Source organism: Sapajus apella, unplaced genomic scaffold (genome assembly GCF_009761245.1).
Source record: "Sapajus apella isolate SASKATOON/1434 unplaced genomic scaffold, GSC_monkey_1.0 scaffold43, whole genome shotgun sequence".
Taxonomy (NCBI): Eukaryota; Metazoa; Chordata; class Mammalia; order Primates; family Cebidae; genus Sapajus; species Sapajus apella.
Window position 1 is genome coordinate 3,271,169 of NW_022436983.1, and position 18,964 is coordinate 3,290,132.

An 18,964-nucleotide genomic window follows, 5' to 3' on the forward strand; every position below is an offset into this window, starting at 1 on the left:
CAATGGAATGCTATACAGCTATAAGAAGAAATGAGCCAGGCACAGCGGTGCATGCCTGTAGTCTCAGCTCGAAGGAAGCTGAGGTGGGAAGATCGCTTGAGCCACAGAGTTCAAGTCTAGCCTTGGCAACATAGAGAGACCCTGTCTCTAAAAACAAAAACAAAAGTACTGATATATGCTACATGAGCTTTAAAAAAATGCTGAGTGGGCCGGGTGCGGTCTGTAATCCCAGCACTCTGGAAGACCAAGATGGGCAGATCACAAGGTCAGGAGTTCAAGACCAACCTGACCAATATGGTGAAACACCATCTCTACTAAAAATAAAAAAATTAGCTGGACTACATGCCTGTAGTCCCAGCTACTCAGGAGGCTGAGGCAGGAGAATTGCTTGAACCTGGGAGGCAGAGGTTGCAGTGAGCCGAGATCACGCCACTGCACTCCAGCCTGGGCAACAAGCATGAAACTCCGTCTCAAAAAAAAAAAAAAAGGAAAAAAAAGAAAATTACTTTGCTGGGACATCATTTATCTACAACTTACACAACTGTAAGCTCAAAGGCAATGCAGCAGCAGGGCCTGCTGAATTGGGAAGAGTGTGGGTTAAGCAATGCAATTTTCCATGAAAGCGCACATTTTTCTCCTCAGTGGTTTGAAATCAGCCATGGTGAAAATGAGACAGGAATAACACAGGGGTGGTCACAGGAGAATAAAACATTCCAGGCAGCAATTCTGCATGACTAGCAAAAGGAAACCATTGAAACAGCTGCAGAAGTAGGGGCCCCGAGAAGCAGGATGTGGCTAAGCTGGCTAAAGTGACTGGAACCAATATAGTGCTGGATTTGACCTAGGTTTCATGCAGGACCTCATTATAAACATACTAAACCCTGCTGGGCATGGTGATGCACGCCTGTGATCCCAGCTACTCAGGAGGCTGAGGCACAATTGCTTGAACCCAGGAGGCGGGGGTTGCAGTGAGCCAGGATAGCGCCATTGCACTCCAGCCTGAGCAACAAGAGCGAAATTCCATCTCAAAAACAAACAAAAAAACCCTATACTAAACCCACATCCACCAGGCCATTACCGTTCCAGAACATCCATATTTGGCATAAAAACAGGAAACCCCACAATTTTGAGAAACCCTCACCTTTTTTCAGGAATCTTCATAAATATCCCACCCCTTGGTAAAAGAAACCCATAAAGGGGGCAGCCCCACACGCCATTAGGCGCAACTCTCTCGAGTCGGCCTGAACTCTCCTTTCTTGAATGCATACTTTTTGCTTTGCAATAAATCTCTGTACTTTCACTATTTTCTGACTTGTTTTTGAATTCCTTCTGGCAAAGGTGTCAAGAGCCTGGACACCACCTGGGGTTAAGGTCCCACTGGCGTTTGGGGACCTCCCCTAGCCCACAGGCATTAGAAACATTACACAAATCAGCCCATGCTGGGAATCAGCACCTGGCCCACCATCCCAGCCTGTTCATCATTTTCCAGCACGTCACGGACTCAGGCACTACATCGGGCACAAGGTCCAGATAACACATCTTGCACCTTACCTGGGGTCTTGAGAAACATGTAATAGAAGCCAGAAGCCCCATAGGGGCAGCCACACCCCGTGAGCATCAGCCACAGGTTTGGCGGCCCTGGAACCAGCCCATCCTCCAGTCCCCGTTGGTGTGGAAACCTGCAATGGCCCCATCACCTGGGAGCTGGTTAGAAATGCAAAATCCAGCCGGGTTCGGTGGCTCACGCCTGTAATCCCAGCACTTTGGGAGGCTGAGGTGGGCGGATCACGAGATCAGGAGATCAAGACCATCCTGGCTAGCACAGTAAAACCCAGTCTCTACTAAAAATACAAAAACTTAGCTGGGCGTGGTGGCACTTGAACCCGGGAAGCGGAGGTTGCAGTGAGCTGAGATCGTGCCACTGCACTCTATCCCAGGCAACAGAGTGAGACTCTGTCCCAAAAAAAAAAGAGAAAGAGAAATGCAAAGTCCACGCCACTCCAGACCTACTGAATCAGAAGCTGCATTTTAGCCAGATTCCTGGTGGTTCAAACTCACATTTAAATTTGAGAAGCTCTGTTCTAGGTTTTCCTGAATGCGGCACACCAGTGAGTCCTCCCAGCCCCAAGGCCTCTGTGCCCAACCAGAGCTGACTTACCCCTGGCCTTGCACAGCACCCCCAGGGCTCTCCTTGCTGTTTATCTGGGCACTGGCTGATCGCCGACAGCCCTCTGTGCCTGCCTTCCGACTCTCTCACACGTCTGCTTTTCCTCTTGGAATAATGTGGTGCTGGTGTTGATGAAAACAGTCAAACTGTAGGCCAGGCGTGGTGGCTCATGCCTGTAATCCCAGCACTTTGGGAGGCCAAGATGGGCGGATCACTGGCCGTCAGGAGTTTGAGACCAGCCTGGCCAAAATGGTGAAACCCCGACTCTACTAAAAATACAAAAATTTGCCGGGCATGGTGGTGGGCACCTGTAATCGCAGCTACTGAGGAGCCTGAGGCAGGAGAATCACTTGAACCTGGGAGGCGGAGATTGCAGTGAGTTGAGACCGTGCTATTGCACTCAAGCCTGGGTGACAGAGCGAGACTCCACCTCAAAAAGAAAAAAAAAAAGAGTCAAACTGTAAAATATTTGAAGAGATTTACTCTGAGCCAAATATGAGTGACCATGGCCTGTGACACAGCCCTCAGGAGGTCCTGAGAACATGTGCCCAAGGTGGCCAGGGTATAGCTTGGTTCTCTACATTTTAGGGAGGCATGAGACATCAATCAAATACATTTAAGAAATACATTGGTTTGGTGCAGAAAGGCGGGACAATTGGAAGGTGGGGGAGGGTTCTTCCAGGCTATAGGTAAATTTAAACACTTTCTGGTTGACAGTTGGTAGAATTTGTCTAAAGACCCGGGATTAAACAGAAAGCAATGTCTGGGTTAAGATCAGAGGTTGTGGAGATCAAAGTTTTATCATGCAGATGAAGCTTTTAGCTAGCAGGCTTCAGAGAAACTAAGTTGCACAATGTTTCTTATCAGCCTTGAAGCCTGTGTTTCTGTTCCTGCTGGAGAGCTTTGATGAGGCATGTTCCAACCCACTTCCATGACGGCCCCAAATAGTCTCTCAGGTTAAGTTTTGAGAGCCCTGGCTGAGAAGGAAGTTCATTCAGATGGTTGAGGGATACAGTGGGGTGGGGCTTAGAATTTTATTTCTGGTTTACACTGGGGTGAGAGGGGTACAGGACAGGGCAGGTTTGCTCCCCTGCAGGCCAAGACAAGTGCTGGCTGCAGAGACATTTTATCTGCTGGTATTTGAGAAGCTTTCCCTGATGCAACGGGCCCAGGCAAGCCCGGGGTTCTGCTGTCTGCCAGGGAGAAAAGCTAAAGGGAGAGAGGGTCTGATCCCATCTCTGGCATCATGGTCCTAAGAAATTGCTGGAAATGCTTTCCTCATTAACAGTGCCTCCCAACAAGAATGAGTCTTCCCTCCCTGGTCCTCTGTTGACTGCTGAGTCTTGGCATGGGGCCCTGGAAACAAAGGAGGGGAACTAGCTAATGTGAGCCAGAACTGGGAGTTCAATCTTCAGGATCACCTGGATAATGCAAGAAAGGCTGACTCGCAGGGATAATGACAGCTGGGCTTTCTAGAGCTCTTTCTCCAGCTTAGTCATTGCCTGAAGTGTAATTGCCCGCCGGGTTCTTCCTGCCCGCTACACGGACAAAGTCAATTGACCGAAATCATGGCATTGCAGTAAAGAAAGAGTTTAATTGCTGCGAGGCTGGCCACGCCCCAAGGGAGAGGGAGTTGCCACTCAAATTAATCGCCCTGAAAGCTCAGAGGTTAGGAATTTTCTTTTTCTATTATTTTTTTTGAGATGAAGTCTCACTTTGTTGCCTAGGCTGAAGTGCAGTGGCACAATCTCAGGTCACTACAACCTCCACCGACCAGGTTCAAGAGATTCTGCTGCCTCAGCCTAGTAGCTGAGATTACAGGCATGTGCCACCATGCCTGGCTAATTTTTGTATTTTTTTTAAGTTGAGATGGGGTTACACCATGTTGGTCGGGTTGGTCTTGAACTCCTGACCTCAAGCAATCCACCCATCTCAGCCTCCCAAAGTGCTGGGATTACAGGCGTGAGCCACTGCGCCTGGCCAAGGTTAGGGATTTTCAAAGATAGTTTGGTGGGCAGCAGACTAGGGAATGGGTGCTATTGATTGGTTGGGGAATCCCATCATAAGGGTATGGAAAATTGTACTGGTGCTTGACAGAGCAAGAGCATGGCCATCTTGAACAAACGCCACCATCCTAAGTTCCCCTTAATTAAAAACTGCCTAAATCCAGCCCCAAAACATCAGCCTAATGGCTAATGTCAGCATAACCAGAAACATTCCAACCCTAAGATAACCTCCTCTCTGACCAGAAACATGCCAACTCCGATATAGCCTCCCCTCTGACCACAGACATTCCAATCCTGCAATAAACTTTCATTCACATAGAAACATTCTGAACCTGTGATAAACACCCCCTTTCAAAACCCTTAAATATCCTTAGTCCATAAGAGAGAAGGACTCTCTGACCTAACTTAGCCAGAAGCCCCTCTCGTGTATGTTTTTGCTAAAATAAACCTGTCTTAACTGTCAAGCCACATTTTGTGTTTCTTTCTTCTTTATTTAAGTCTTACATTTGGTGCCGAAACCCAGGATGGGTGTTGGGGGCAGAGGCTCTCTTGCAACCCAGGAAGCAGTGGGCAGCAGCAGCTCTCACCCTGAGTTAACTCCTGGATCCTGAGAGTCTCTGGCCACCTGCCTTGTCTTTTAACTTACTTAACTTTTCAAGCGATTTGTATGAGGAGGACAATTAATCTGAAAGGGACTGCAAGGCTCGGGCTGGGGCTACTCTCGGGTGGGCTCTCAAAATCCTCAGGTCTCAGGAATCCAATTCCAACTGGCCATGACAGGTATTTTGCTCTCTAGCCCTTGCTCCCTCTTCCTCCCTCTTTCTCCCTTTTCCTCCCTCTTCTCTCTCTCTTTCTTCCTTGCATGGCTCCAGTCCAGGAGGCCCTTTGCCAATTCCAACTGGAACATCCAACATCAGACACTAATCCAGCCAACTGGTAAAATCTGCCTTCCACTGGCTTTCTTACGGTACTTGGGAGAGTCAGGTCTGCCGTCCCAGTCCTCAGTGGGCCAATGGGACTAAGCTAGTGGAAACCTTGGTGACACCCAGTTTCTTCTCGGCTTAACAGTCCTCGTGGGCCGGGCGCGGTGGCCCAAGCCTGTAATCCCAGCACTTTGGGAGGCTGAGGCGGGTGGATCACGAGGTCAAGAGATCGAGACCATCCTGGTCAACACGGTGAAACCCCGTCTCTACTAAAACTATAAAAAATTAGCTGGGCATGGTGGCGCGTGCCTGTAATCCCAGTGACTCAGGAGGCTGAGGCAGGAGAATTGCCTGAACCCGGGAGGTGGAGGTTGCGGTGAGCCGAGATCGCGCCATTGCACTCCAGCCTGGGTAACAAGAGCGAAACTCCGTCCCTTAAAAAAAAAAAAAAAAAAAAAAAAAAAAAAAAAAACAGTCCTTGTTAGAAAGAGGATTCCAAGTCTCTGTCTTTTGTCTGGGGATGCCTAGAACAAAAACAGATGGGCTTCCTCTTACCAGCCCACATGGGTGCCAAACAATCCCACGTTCCTATGTCCTCCCCACTAGGATGTCTCATTTGGAACCTTGCCAAACTCGGCTTACAGGGGAACCTGAAGCCAAAGTGTTTCGTTTTTTATTGCAACGTGGCCTGGTCCCAATACAATTAGATTATGATTGTTGATGGCCTGAAAACAGCACCTTTGACTTTCAAATTCTCAGGGACCTTAACAACTTTATAACTAGGAATGGCAAATGGCAAGAAATTCCCTATATTCAGGCTTTCTTCTCCCTTAGATCCCTGCCCTCCCTATGCCAAGCTTGCACCCCTCATGAAATCCTTCTTCTTAATGAAAATCATCCCTGGGTTTTTCCTTCCTCCAGAATCTGTTCCTCCGAAACCCCTTTTGACCCTGCAGATAAACCCTCTCCATAGTCTCAGCCCCCTGTATCTGCTCCTCACCCACCCAAACTCCACCCAGTTGGCCCCTCCTGCTCCCAAGCCTTTACCACCAAAACCCCTCCCTCCTCATTCTCCACCTATTACTCGTTTAAAAACTACTCCAGCCCCTCAGGTGGCTGCAGTTTGCCACCCAACCCTGGGGGTGGGTGGTGGCTCAGCATCCAGCCGACTGCTGCTGCCCCTTCCCCAGCCCCCTGCCCCTGGCATTCTTCACCTGTTACCCATTCAAAAACGACTGCAGCCTCAAGCCACCTCTGCCATTCTTCTTTTCCGGGAAATGGCTGGGATTAAAGGCATTGCTTACATTCATGTCTCTTTCCTCCATGTCTAATTTGTCACAAATCGAATGTCTGGGATCTTTCTCTGAAAATCCCTCTCATTATTGCACAGAATTTTTGCACATAACTCAATCCTTTAATTCAACTTGGCATGACATTTATATGTCTAACCTCCACCCTCACTCCTGATGAAAAAGAGTGCATCTGTTCAGCTGGAACACATGCAGATAAACTCCATAATCAAGCCCCTATACAAAATCCAGTGGCTAATGATGCGGTTCCCCGTAGAAACCCAAACTGAACTTACAACAGGGAGACACTGGCATCAGATGAAGAGATCACATGATTACCTGTCTCCTTGCGGGTATGGACAAAAATGCCCATAGGCAGCTAACTATGAAAACTTAGACAAATAACACAAGAGCCCCAGGAGGATCCTGTCCGTTTCTTATCACGCCTCACTGAAGCTATGCTAAAATATACCAATTTGGACCCAGAATCTAGAGAAGGTCAAACTTTTCTCAACCTCCAATTTACTTCCCAATCTTCCCCAGACATCTGGAAAAAAATTACAAAAATTAGAGGAGGATCCGCAGACATCTCAGCGGGACCTCTTAATTGCAGCCTTCCATGTCTTTAACAACAGAGATGAGGACCACAAAATTCAAAAAGATAAGCATCTCTGTTTAAAATGCCAGATGCTCGCCTCTGCTGTCCAAAAGTCAATGACACAAAAGCCTCCCGATAACCTGAAAGGAAACTCCGCCACCTCTCAGGAAGTCTGTTTCTGATGCGGCAAACCTGGACACTGGGCAAGGCTTGTCCTAACCCCTGCCACCCACCAAACCATGCCCAACTTGTCACCTTTGGAAAATGGACTGCCCCCAACAAGAACACCTTCCCCATTCGGGTGCAGCTCATAATGAAGCCCCCCTGCCATCACAGGAGAAAATCTCTTCACTGCTGGCGCTGAACACGGAGGACTGAGGTTGCCCAGGATTCTTTGTCCCCACATACAGCGAGTCCATGGAACCCAGGGTAATTCGGACAGTATCCAATAAGATTATTTCCTTTCTTTTGGATACTGGGGTGAGCCTATTGGTATTAACTGAATATCAAGGCCCATTAGAATGTTCATCCATTTCTGTTGTTGGCATGAAGGGTGTGGGAAGTAGAAACGTTCCTTTTTAAAGTTTATTTTCTTGCTAAAGAATAAGTGTGCTAATGACTTTGTTAGGCCCTATCCTATGTAACTGTTAGAGATGTCACACTTACAGGCACGTAGTACATTCTACGTCCTTGTACTTTAACCAAGATATCTGTGCTGGACGTGCTCCCAGGCATGTCTCAGCTCTCCATTGCTTTTACCTGTTTAAAAAAGTTTGAAGTTGTTAGGCAATCGGGTTTTAGTTTAGATTGTGAGGTCTGGCTCCAGCCAACCTCAGAGATCAGACACAGAAGTAGGGACAGCCTCAAATGCTAAGGGATAAATATGTCTGTTTTCCTTTGTTCATTGTACTCTAACGGCAAGACAGCTAGCAAGGGCACCCTTCCTGCAGTCCAGGAAGTAAAAATTGCATTGCTGAAAGATCCTTTGTCTCAGCGCTGATTTTTCTTTGCGGCACCGGGCATCTATTTCTAACATCTATTTTCAACAAAGGGCATACAAGAGACCCCATACAAAACACCGCCACTGCACTGCTCATTTCGGGGAGTCGTCGTCACTCACTCTTTCCTGGTCATTCCTCATTGTCCCACTCCTTTATCAAGCGGGACATTCTACATGCACTAGGAGGAATCATTCATTTATTAGTCCTGCACCAAAGCCACCCTTATTTATTATTATCTCAAGGACAGAACCTCTCCTCAGTCACCATCAAACAGACTTAAATCCCAAACTCCTCAGCCATGTAAACCCCATAGTATGGAACATCAACTTCCCCATAATAGCTACCCAGCATTCTCCAGTCCAAATTTCACTGAAGAATCTAGGCACTGTATAGTGTTCCCACGATATTCCCCCAATCCTGATTACGGGAACTCAGGCCCATCATCTCCCAACTTTTGGCTGCCAATATTTTCATCCCCATCCATTCTCCCCACAATACTCCTATTCTCTCAATTAAAAAACTGGATGGCTCCTATAGATGGGTTCAGGGTTCGTGACAAATCACCTCCACTATGGTTCCTGTTTGTCCTGTTGTCCTACACCCCTACACCCCCCATCATGAATTCCTCCCAACACCAGCCATTTCTCTGTATCAAGCCTTAAAGATGCCTTTCGCACTATCCCTTTACATCCCTCCTCTCAAAACCTTTTTGCTTTCACTTGGACTGATCCTGACACGGGCTGCTCCCAACAACTTACCTGGACTGTCCTCCCCAGGGGTTAGAGACAGCCCGCACTATTTCGGTCAGGCTCTTCAACGAGACCTCTCCCAACCACCTCTACAGCCTAGCTTTTGCTTCAATGTGGATGATTTACTCCTTTGCAGCCCCTCCCTAAAATACTGTATTCAACACACCACCAAGCTTTTAAATTTCTTTGGCTAGATGTGGGTACTGGGTATTCAAAAGAAAGGCACAATTAACATCTCCAAAACTTTCATACCTAGGACTAACTATAACTCCAAATACCCGGGAAATTCTGTCAGCACGAAAGCAAAGTGTTCGACAAATCCCATTTCCTAAAACAAAAAGGGACTTACTTTCCTTCCTCAGATTAGTAGGATATTTCTGAATATGGATAGCAAATTTTGCCATTATCACTAAACCCCTTTATGAAAACACAAAAGGAAATCTTGACCAACGGCTCGCTCCCACCCCAGACCTTTATCATGCTTTCTCTTACCTAAAATGTGCCTTATTGGCCAGGCACAGTGGCTCAGGCTTGTAATTCCAGCACTTTGGGAGGCTGTAGTGGGTGTATCACCTGAGATCAGGAGTTCAAGACCAGTCTGGCCAACATGGTGAAACCCCATCTCTACTAAAAATTTTAAAATGTTAGCTGGATGTAGTGGTGGGCATCTGTAATCCCAGCTACTCGGGAGGCTGAAGCATGAGAATCGCTTGAACCCGGGAGGTGGAGGTTGCAGTGAGCTGAGATCGTGCCACTGCATTCCAGCCTGGGCAACAGAACGAGACTCCATCTCAAAAAAACAAAAAACAAACAAACGACAAAAAAGTGCCTTGTGACAGGCTCCCACTTTAGGCCTTCCAAACCCCCTAAGACCTTTTCATCCGTATTTACCTAGTTCTCCTAGTCAGGCCCTTGCACGGCTAGCCAACCCATGGGAAACTCCCTCCAAGCAGCGGCATGTTTTTCAAAACAACTAGACCCCATTTATAAAAGCTGACCCCTTTGCTTAAGAATTTTGGCCACAGCTTCAATAATGAGGCACAAAAGCTCACATTGTACGAACCTCTTCAGGTATTTTCTTCTCACGGTCTGCAAGATATGCTCAACCCTAAGGCGCCCACCTCCATGTCATCCTCTCGCATGCAAGCCCTACATTTAACTCTCCGTCAGCCTCTATCTCTCCTCATAGATGCCCCCTGCCAACCCTGCCACTCTTTTATCCTCAACACTGACTTAAAGCCCTGGCCAACACTCATGCTCCAATTGAAAGTTCTCTCACTATGTTTACCAACTTACTTCCACTCCCATAAAAGGAGCCCCAGATTGGTTTATAGATGGAAGTGCATCAAAAAACCCACCCCATGGCCAGGTGCGGTGGCTCACGCCTGCAGTCCCAGCACTTTGGGAGGCCAAGGTGGGTGGATCACGAGGTCAGAAGATCGAGACCATCCTGGCCAACATGGTGAAACCCTGTCTCTATTTAAAAAAAAAAAAACAAAAAAAAAACCCCTCCCCTCCAAGCAGGATATGCCACCGTTGAAGGGTATCACGATAATATCCACTTTCTCCCACCTAGAGAAGCCATAGAGGCTGCCCCCTTACCTTTGGGCACATCCTCCCATCAAGCAGAATTAGTTGCCCTAATAAGAGCACTAGCTCTAGCAAAAAAACCCACAAAAGTTAATATACACACCAATTCAAAATATGCCTATAACGTTATTCATTCCAATGCCCAGATTTGGAGCAAGTGGGGCTATCTCATGGCTAAAGGAACCCCTATCATTAACGGAAAAGTCATTCATCATCTATCAAAGGCAGCTCTACTTCCAGAAAAGACATCAATCAGACAAAAGCCATATTTCTTTAGGGAGACATGAGGCTGACTATTGGGGAAAACATGCCTCCACCAATCACCCAGCTCCCCAATATCTACTTCCTCTCATACAGCGTATCCCCCTTTTTCATCCAGACACAACATCTAATCACGGCAGGGGCACAGTTCAAACCCCCGACTGGTTTACACAGAACAAATTAGTCCTACCTGACCCTGAATGAACAACTCTTCCATGGGACATTCACAGCCTCTTCTATACCAGCCACTCCCCCTACAGCATTTCTTAAGTTCCCATATACACTTAACTCCAGATACCAGGGAACAGTTAAAAGCCATTTCCTATCAATGCTCTATTTGCCAAAAAGCTTCACCCCACTCCAATACTAAACCACCTTCTTTCCCAACCCACCAAGCCAGGAGACACCTTCCAGGGCAGGATTGGCAAATTGATTTTACCCATATGCCCCCAGTAAAAAGGTCTGATTTCGGGCCGAGCATGGTGGCTTATGCCTGTAATACCAGCACTTTGGGAGGCCAAGGTGGGTGGATCACCTGAGGTTGGGAGTTCAAGACCAACCTGACCAACATGGAGAAACCCTGTCTCTACTAAAAAAATACAAAATTAGCTGGGCGTGGTGGTGCATGCCTGTAATCCTAGCTACTCGGGAGCTTGAGGCAGGAGAATCTCTTGAATCCGGGAGGTGGATGTTGTGTTGAGCCGAGATTGCAGCATTGCACTCCAGCCTGGGCAACATGAGCAGGACTTCGACTCAAAAAAAAAAGGTTTGATTTCCTTTAGTTCTGGTTGATACCTTTTCAGGATGGGTTGAGGCCTTCCCCACAATCAACAAAAGAGCTTCACCTCCAAATTAGTAACAGAAATCATCCCCAGGTTCGGGGTGCCTCTTTCTTTTCAATCTAATGATGGTCCTGAATTGATTTCTCAAATTTCTCAAACACTTGCACAAGCTCTGCAAATCAGCTGGAAGCTACACATCCTCGATCGACCTCAATCTTCAGGAAAGGTTGAGAAAATGAATGGCATTAAAAAAAACACTCTCAGGTCGGGCACGGTGGCTCACGCCTATAATCCTAGCACTTTGGGAGGCCGAGGTGGGTGGATCACCTGAGGTCAGGAGTTCTAGACCAGGCTGGCTATCATGATGAAACCCCATCTTTAAAAAGAAAAAAAAAAAAAAAAACACTCTCACCAGGTACTCACTCCAAACACATACAGACTGGGTTACACTTTTGCCTTTAGATCTTTTTTTTTTTTTTTTTTTTTAAGAGAGGGGGTTTTTCTTTTTTTCCCCCGGGGGGGGGGTAGTGATATGATTTCGGCTCACCGCAACCTCTGCCTCCTGGTTCAAGCAATTTTCCTGTCTCAGCCTCCTGAGTAGCTGGGACTACAGGCACGTGCCACCATGCCCAACTAATTTTTGTATTTTTAGTAGAGACGGGGTTTCACCATGTTGGCCAGGATGGTGTTGATCTCTTGACCTTGTGATCTGCCAGCCTCGGCCTCCCAAAGTGCTGGGATTACAGGCATGTGCCACCACAACCAGCCGGCCTTTAGCCCTTCTAAAAATTTAGGTGCTCCTGTGTAAACCTCTAATGCTCAGCCCCTTTGAATTCATGTCTAGGAGACCACTCACCCCTTTTGCTCTACCTGAGGGACAAGCCCCACTTCTCCCAACCCCTCTGGTTTTCCCTCTTCTGCATATGATCCACCATTTCATTTGAAAATATGCTAGCAAATACCTGCTGCAACCCATCACCAACTCCTCTGATCCCTTCCTACAGCCAGGAGACCGGGTTCTGAAGATCCCAGTCCTACCCCCAACCCCCCCTCACATCTGGATGGAAGGGACCTTACCAGAGCGTCCTTACTATACCCACGGCAGCAAAACTCCAGGGACTCCCCAACTGGACTCGCTATGCTTCTCGCAAGAAAACAGACTTCCCTTCACCACATACCCAAACAACCAGATCTAAAACCCCTTCAGCCTTCTCTTGTGTTGCCTCAGGACCCACTTCCCTTCGCCTCACCCGAATCTGGGAGGAAAAGGAGAAGAAACCCACATAAGCCGCTTATGTCTCTTCCCCTTCCAAACTTTTACCACTTCCCAACCAGCCTTGCTATAGGCCTTCAGTGGCCCCTTCCGAAACTCCCATTGTACATCCTGATCAGCTCCTCACTATTCTGTGGGACCTATGGCTTCAGGGAGCTTTCCAGGACTTTACTCCTACCCAAATAACTTTTGTCTCTTTTTGTTTGTGTACCCTTTCTGCAGAAAGGAAAATTGCCTTGCTAAAAGATCCTTTGTCTCTGCTGATTTTTCTTTACAGCACCAGGCGTCTGTTTCCAACACTTGTGTCTTTCAGTATAAATTCCCTAATCATATCAACCTCGCCAATACAACCACTCCTCACTGCTCTCAAACTAGAACCCTCTATAAACCTTACACAAGCTCTCTTGCGGCAAGCTGACTCTCCCTTTGCTTTGGCGTGCTGGATGTGTTATCGCTGTCTTCCTCAGCTTACACAGCCCTTCCAACACTCCTCATGACCTTTTTTGTTTTTGAGATGGAGTCTCACTCTGTCACCCAGGCTGGAGGGCAGTGGTGTGATCTCAGCTCACTGCAACCTCCACCTCCTAGGTTCAAGCAATTCTCCTGCCTCAGCCTCCTGAGTAGCTGGGATTATAGGTGTGAGCCACCATGCCTGGCTAATTTTTGTATTTTTAGTAGAGACGGGATTTCACCATGTTGGTTAGGCTGGTCTCGAACTCCTGACCACATGATCAGCCTGCCTTGGCCTCCCAAAGTGCTGGGATTACAGGCATGAGCCACTGTGCCCAGCCTTCGTGATCTTTTCACAGGAAACATAACCCTAATCTATAAACTCTATATAGGTTGACTACCAAGTATCACCTGAAGCCAAGAGATCATTCCTGCAACCCGCTCATTTTACAGCCTCTCCCTTAACCAATGCCTCCTGCCTCCCCTGTGCTGCCCCTAGTGCCCGCCTTTTTCCGTGACCCATTATCAATGGTGCAACATCTGACCGAATTAAATGAGTGAAAAATAATTCTTCCTATGCTTCTATATTAGGTGTGTCCCTGGCCTCCTCCTTGTCCACCTGGAGTAATGAACCACAGGAAAGAAAAAATACCCCATCTTGCTCTCTCTTCCTCGGCGCTGCCTACAGAGGTAGCAGCCATCTCCTCCCCAGCATCATGGCCGCTCTCAGACCCCCTGTGAAGCCCAAGATCGTCAAAAAGAGAATCAAGAAGTTCATCGGGCACCAGTCTGACCCATATGTCAAAATTAAGCGTAACTGGCGGAAACCCAGAGGTATTGACAACAGGGTTCGTAGAAGGTGCAAGGACCAGATCTTGATGCCCAACATTGGTTATGGGAGCAACAAAAAAACAAAGCACGTGCTGCCCAGTGGCTTCCGGAAGTTCCTGGTCCGCAACGTGAAGGAGCTGGAAGTGCTGCTGATGTGCAACAAACCTTAGTGTGCTGAGATCGCTCACGATGTTTCCTCCGAGAACCGCGAAGCCATCGTGGAAAGAGCTGCCCAGCTGGCTGTCAGCGTCACCAACGCCAATGCCAGGCTGCGCAGTGAAGAAAATGAGTAGACAGCTCATGTGCACGTTCTGTGTTTAAATAAAACTATAGGCGGGCACGGGGGCTCACGCCTGTAATCCCAGTACTTTGGGGGTTGAGGCAGGAGGATGACGAGGTCAGGAGTTTGAGACAACCCTGGCCAACAAGGTGAAATGCTGTCTCTTCTAAAAATAAAAAAATAATAAAAAAAAAAATTGCTGGGCGTGGTGGCAGGTGCCTGTAATCCCAGCTACTCAGGAAGCTGAGGCAGGAGAATCACTTGAACCTGGGAGGTGGAGGTTGCAGTGAGCTGAGATCGTGCCGCTGCACTCCAGCCTGGGCAATAGGGCAAGAGGAAAGAAGGAAGGAAGCCCACCTTTAATTCACTTATTTTCTTTCCATATCTCTGCCTGTATTTACGACAAACGCTTATTCTTTTTGTGTGGACCCAACACACAACTTTGTCTCCCCACCAACTGGACCGGAACCTGTATCCTAGTTTCTCTTTCTCCCTCCATTGGCCTAGTTCACCTAGTCAGGCTTTACCCATCCCATCCATCCAACATGTTAGAAAAAGGAGGGCCATCCAAGTCATTCCTCTAATGGCTGCCTTAGGTATAACCTCTGGGATTGGGTCGGGAGCAGGAGGATTAGCCACGTCCTTAACATACTTTAAAGTTCTTTCAGCCCGGTATAGTGGCTCACGCCTGTAATCCAAGCACTTTGGAGGCCAAGGTGGGCAGATCACCTGAGGTTGGGAGTTCAAGACCAGCCTGAACAATATGGTGAAACCCTGTCTTAAAAATTAAAAAATAAATAAATAAAAAATGAAAGGCTCTTTCAACAAAACTGCAGGATTCATTAGAAGACATGACCCAAAGCCCTGTAAGAATCCAAGACCAATTAGACTCTGTGGCTGAAGTAGTCCTCCAAAATAGATGGGGATTGAATCTTATAACAGCTGAAAAAGGGAGCCTCTGCCTCTCATTGGGTGAAGAATGTTGCTTCTATCTCAACCAATGGGGCTTGGTAAGAGACGCTGCTAAAAAACTTAAAGAAAGAACTAAAAAGCTAAGAGAATACCAAGACAACCAAATACATTCTTGGTTTAAAAACAAAATCCTAACATGGATCATCCCATTCCTGGGTCCTCTCCTAATATAATATGCCTAGGACTAACGTTCTTACCAGGCTTAATGAACGTTTTTCACAGATTTTTAACCAACAGGATCATGGTCATCTCACAGACAATTACCCAAAAACATCTACAAACAGCATTACTCCTACAATCAACCTGAAACCAAAGAACTTTCTGCACCCCGCCTCCCCTACCCGCACAACCCCTCACCCCCAGTCCTCACCAGGAAGTAGCCAGAAAGAACACACTGCCCCTTGTCCTTCTTATAATTATAGGGACTGGATTGACAGAGCAGGAGCATCACCATCTTGAACAAACACCACCATTCCAAGTTCCCCTTGATTAAAAACTGCCTAGATCCTGCCCCAAAACATCAGCCTAATGGCTAATGTCAGCATAATGAGAAACAGTCCAACCCTAAGATAAACCTGTCTCTGACCTGAAACATGCCAACCCCGAGATAGCCTCCCCTCTGACCAGAGACGTTCCAAACCTGCAATAAACTTTCCCTCACATAGAAACATTCCGAACCTATGATAAGCTCCCCCACTTTCCAAAACCCGGAAACATCCTTAGTCTGTAAGAGAGAAGGGCTCTCTGACATACCTCGGCCAGAAGCCCCTCTCAGTTTTGTTTTCTCTAAGATAAACCTGTCCTTAACTGTCAAGCCACAGTTGGTATTTCTTTCTTCTTTTTTTTAATTCTTATAGTGTTGAGTCCTCCTGGGTGGGGCCACAGGATGGGCTGAGTCATGAGCCCAGGTGGAGTTAGCCATCATCAGAAATATAAGTCTGAAAAGACATCTCAAAAAGCCAATCTCAGGTTCTATAACAGTGATGTTACTTACAGGAGTAATTGGGGAAGTTATAGATCTTCTGACCTCTGGAACAATGGCCGGTAATCATTTACCTATGCCTACATCGTAGAAGAATTCAGGCCCCTCTCATAATCCTAACCTTGTGGGCCTTCATTAGTTTTATAAAGGTGGTTTAGTTTTGAGAAGGGCTATGATAATCCTTCTGTAAGATTAAACTCTAAACTAAATTTATCCCAAAGTTAGCTTGGCCCAGTTCAGGAATGACCAAGGACAGCCTGGAGTTTAGAAGTAAGACAGAATCAATGACGTCAGAATTCTCTCACTGTCATAATTTTTGCCAAGGCAGTTTTGGAAACACTGGATCTCATTTAAACCTCAATATCACCCCGTTTTAGATGAACCTGTGGCTGAGTGAGGTCAACATTTTCTCAGAGTAATACAAGGATAAATGATGTACTGGGTGCGGTGGCTCATGCCTATAATCCTAGCACTTTGGGAGGCTGAGGCAGGTGGATCACCTGAGGTCAGGAGCTCAAGACCAGCCTGGCCAACATAGCAAAACCCCATCTCTACTAACAATACAAAAATTAGCTAAATGTGGTGGCACGTGCCTGTAGTCCCAGCTACATGGAAGGCTAGGGCAGGAGAATCACTTGAACCCAGGAGGTGGAGGTCGCAGTGAGCCGAGATCGCACCATTGCACTCCAGCCTGGGCAACAGAGTAAGACTCCGTCTCAAAAAAAAAGGATAAATGATGGCGTCCACTTCTCAGCCTTGTGGCTAAGATCAAGTATAATAAACAATGGAGCCATAGTTGGAACCCAGTCTCTCTCCTTCCAGAGCCTCGTCATTCAGAAACCTGGTCTTCAGGACCCACCTGCTTCTCCTTTCCTTGGGGAATCAAAGCCATCCCCTCAGCTTGTCAACCGTAAGATGACTTGATAAAGAGAGAGTGCCTTCATCAATATCACTTCACTATGCCCGGGAGATTCTTGCCCTGCAAGACAAATGCTGCAAATAACTTTATGGTCCACTCCAGGAACTTCCTGGAAAGATTAACCAGTAGAAAGCATCCGATGATAGGTTAGACTCAAAATTCATTCAACTCGCCATCAGCAAATCCTCATCTTGCTGTACTCACATATCTGAAGGGATGACATCATGACTTGCTAATCCCAAAGACGCTGAAAGACTCATCTGAAACTGTATGTTTTCATCTTCAAAAATATGGGTGGGGCGTCGTGGCTCACTCCTGTAATTCCAGCACTTTGGGAGGGCAAGGCAGGCAGATCACAAGGTCAGGAGTTCGAGACCAGCCTGGCCAACATGATGAAACCCTGCTGCTACTAAAAATACAAAAATTAACCAGGTGTTGTGGCATGTGCCTGTAATCCCAGCTACTAGGGAGGCTCAGGCAGAAGAATTGCTTGAACCTGGGAGGTGGAGGTTGCAGCGAGCTGAGATGGTGCCACTGTAAGCCATAAGACTCCGTCTTGAAAAAAAAAGAATACCCCAGTGTTGCTCTCTCCTACTCTGAGACCCTGCTAGTGAAACCGCCACTGCAAAATTATGACCGAGACAGTGAAAGAGATCTGACCTACCCAACTCCATCTTCCTTCTGACCTCCAAGCTGTTCTTGTTTATTCCTGGGCATGGGCTGAACTCACCTGGGGAAAAACTTACAGTTTATAGTTTAGAAAAAAGACAATAATAGCCCTTTTCTCAAGGTAGACCTCCTTGTTAGCCAAAAGATTAGAAACTACGGTTTAGCAGTCATACAGCTGGAGGCTGCTCCCCAGTTTGCTCCTAGGCATAGCATCACTATTATAAAACCTGAAGTCAGTGCCTGAGATGTTTTGCAGACCCTGCGCTTGGTGAATCAGCTGGCACCACTCAGATCCATAAACTGGCTCATCTGATCTTGTGGTCCTCACCCAGGAACTGACTCAGCACAGGAGGACCGCTTCAGCTCCGTGTGATTTCATCTCTGACCCAGCCAATCAGCACTCCTGACTCACTGGCCTCCCCGACCCACCAAGTTATCCTCAAAAACTCTGATCCCCTGGCTGGGCATGGTGGCTCATGGCTGTAATCCCAGCACTTTGGGAGGCTGAGGAAGGCAGATCATGAGGTCAAGACATTGAGACCATCCTGGCCAACATGGTGAAACCTTGTCTCTACTAAAAAAAAAAAAAAGAAAAAGAAAAAAAGTACAAAAATTAGCTGGGAGTGGTGGCACATGCCTGTAGTCCTAGCTACTCGGGAGGCTGAGGTAGGAGAATCGCTTGAATCTGGGAGGCAGAGGTTGCAGTGAGTGGAGATGGCACCACTGCACTCCAGCCTGGTGATGGAGTGAGACTCTGTCTCAACAAACAAAACAAAAACAAAACTCTGACCCCTGAATGCTCAGGGAGATCGATTTGAGTATTAATAAAACTCTGGTCTCCGGCACAGCTGGCTCTGTGTGAATTACTCTCTCTCTATTGCAATTCCCCTGTCTTTGTAAGTCGGCTCTGTCTAGGCGGTCAGCAAGGTGAACCCTCTGGGCGGTTACACTAGGGCCCTGCTGTAGGAGTGCCTTTCATTCCCCTAGTAAGCACCAGCTTTGTCTTGTCAACAGGCAGGGCCAACTCCATAGGCCTGTGACCCATGCAGGTTCCAGGGTCCTGCCCACAGAAGGCAACTTCATATCTGGCCTGGCACAGGGTAAGAGCTCAGGAAATGCCAGCTATTAGCTGGTGACAACGTCCTGACCCTGCCACATCTGGCAAATCCTTTTCCTGGTGGAACCTGGATTCTGGACTCTCCTGCAGTAGGTAAGTGATTGT

The 18,964-nt window shown here is 47.3% G+C and overlaps 1 pseudogene; it reads left to right on the forward strand.

Moving 5' to 3' along the window:
- Positions 1-13,766: 13,766 nt before the first annotated feature.
- On the forward strand, positions 13,767-14,243 carry LOC116566637 (annotated as a pseudogene).
- Positions 14,244-18,964: the final 4,721 nt, after the last annotated feature.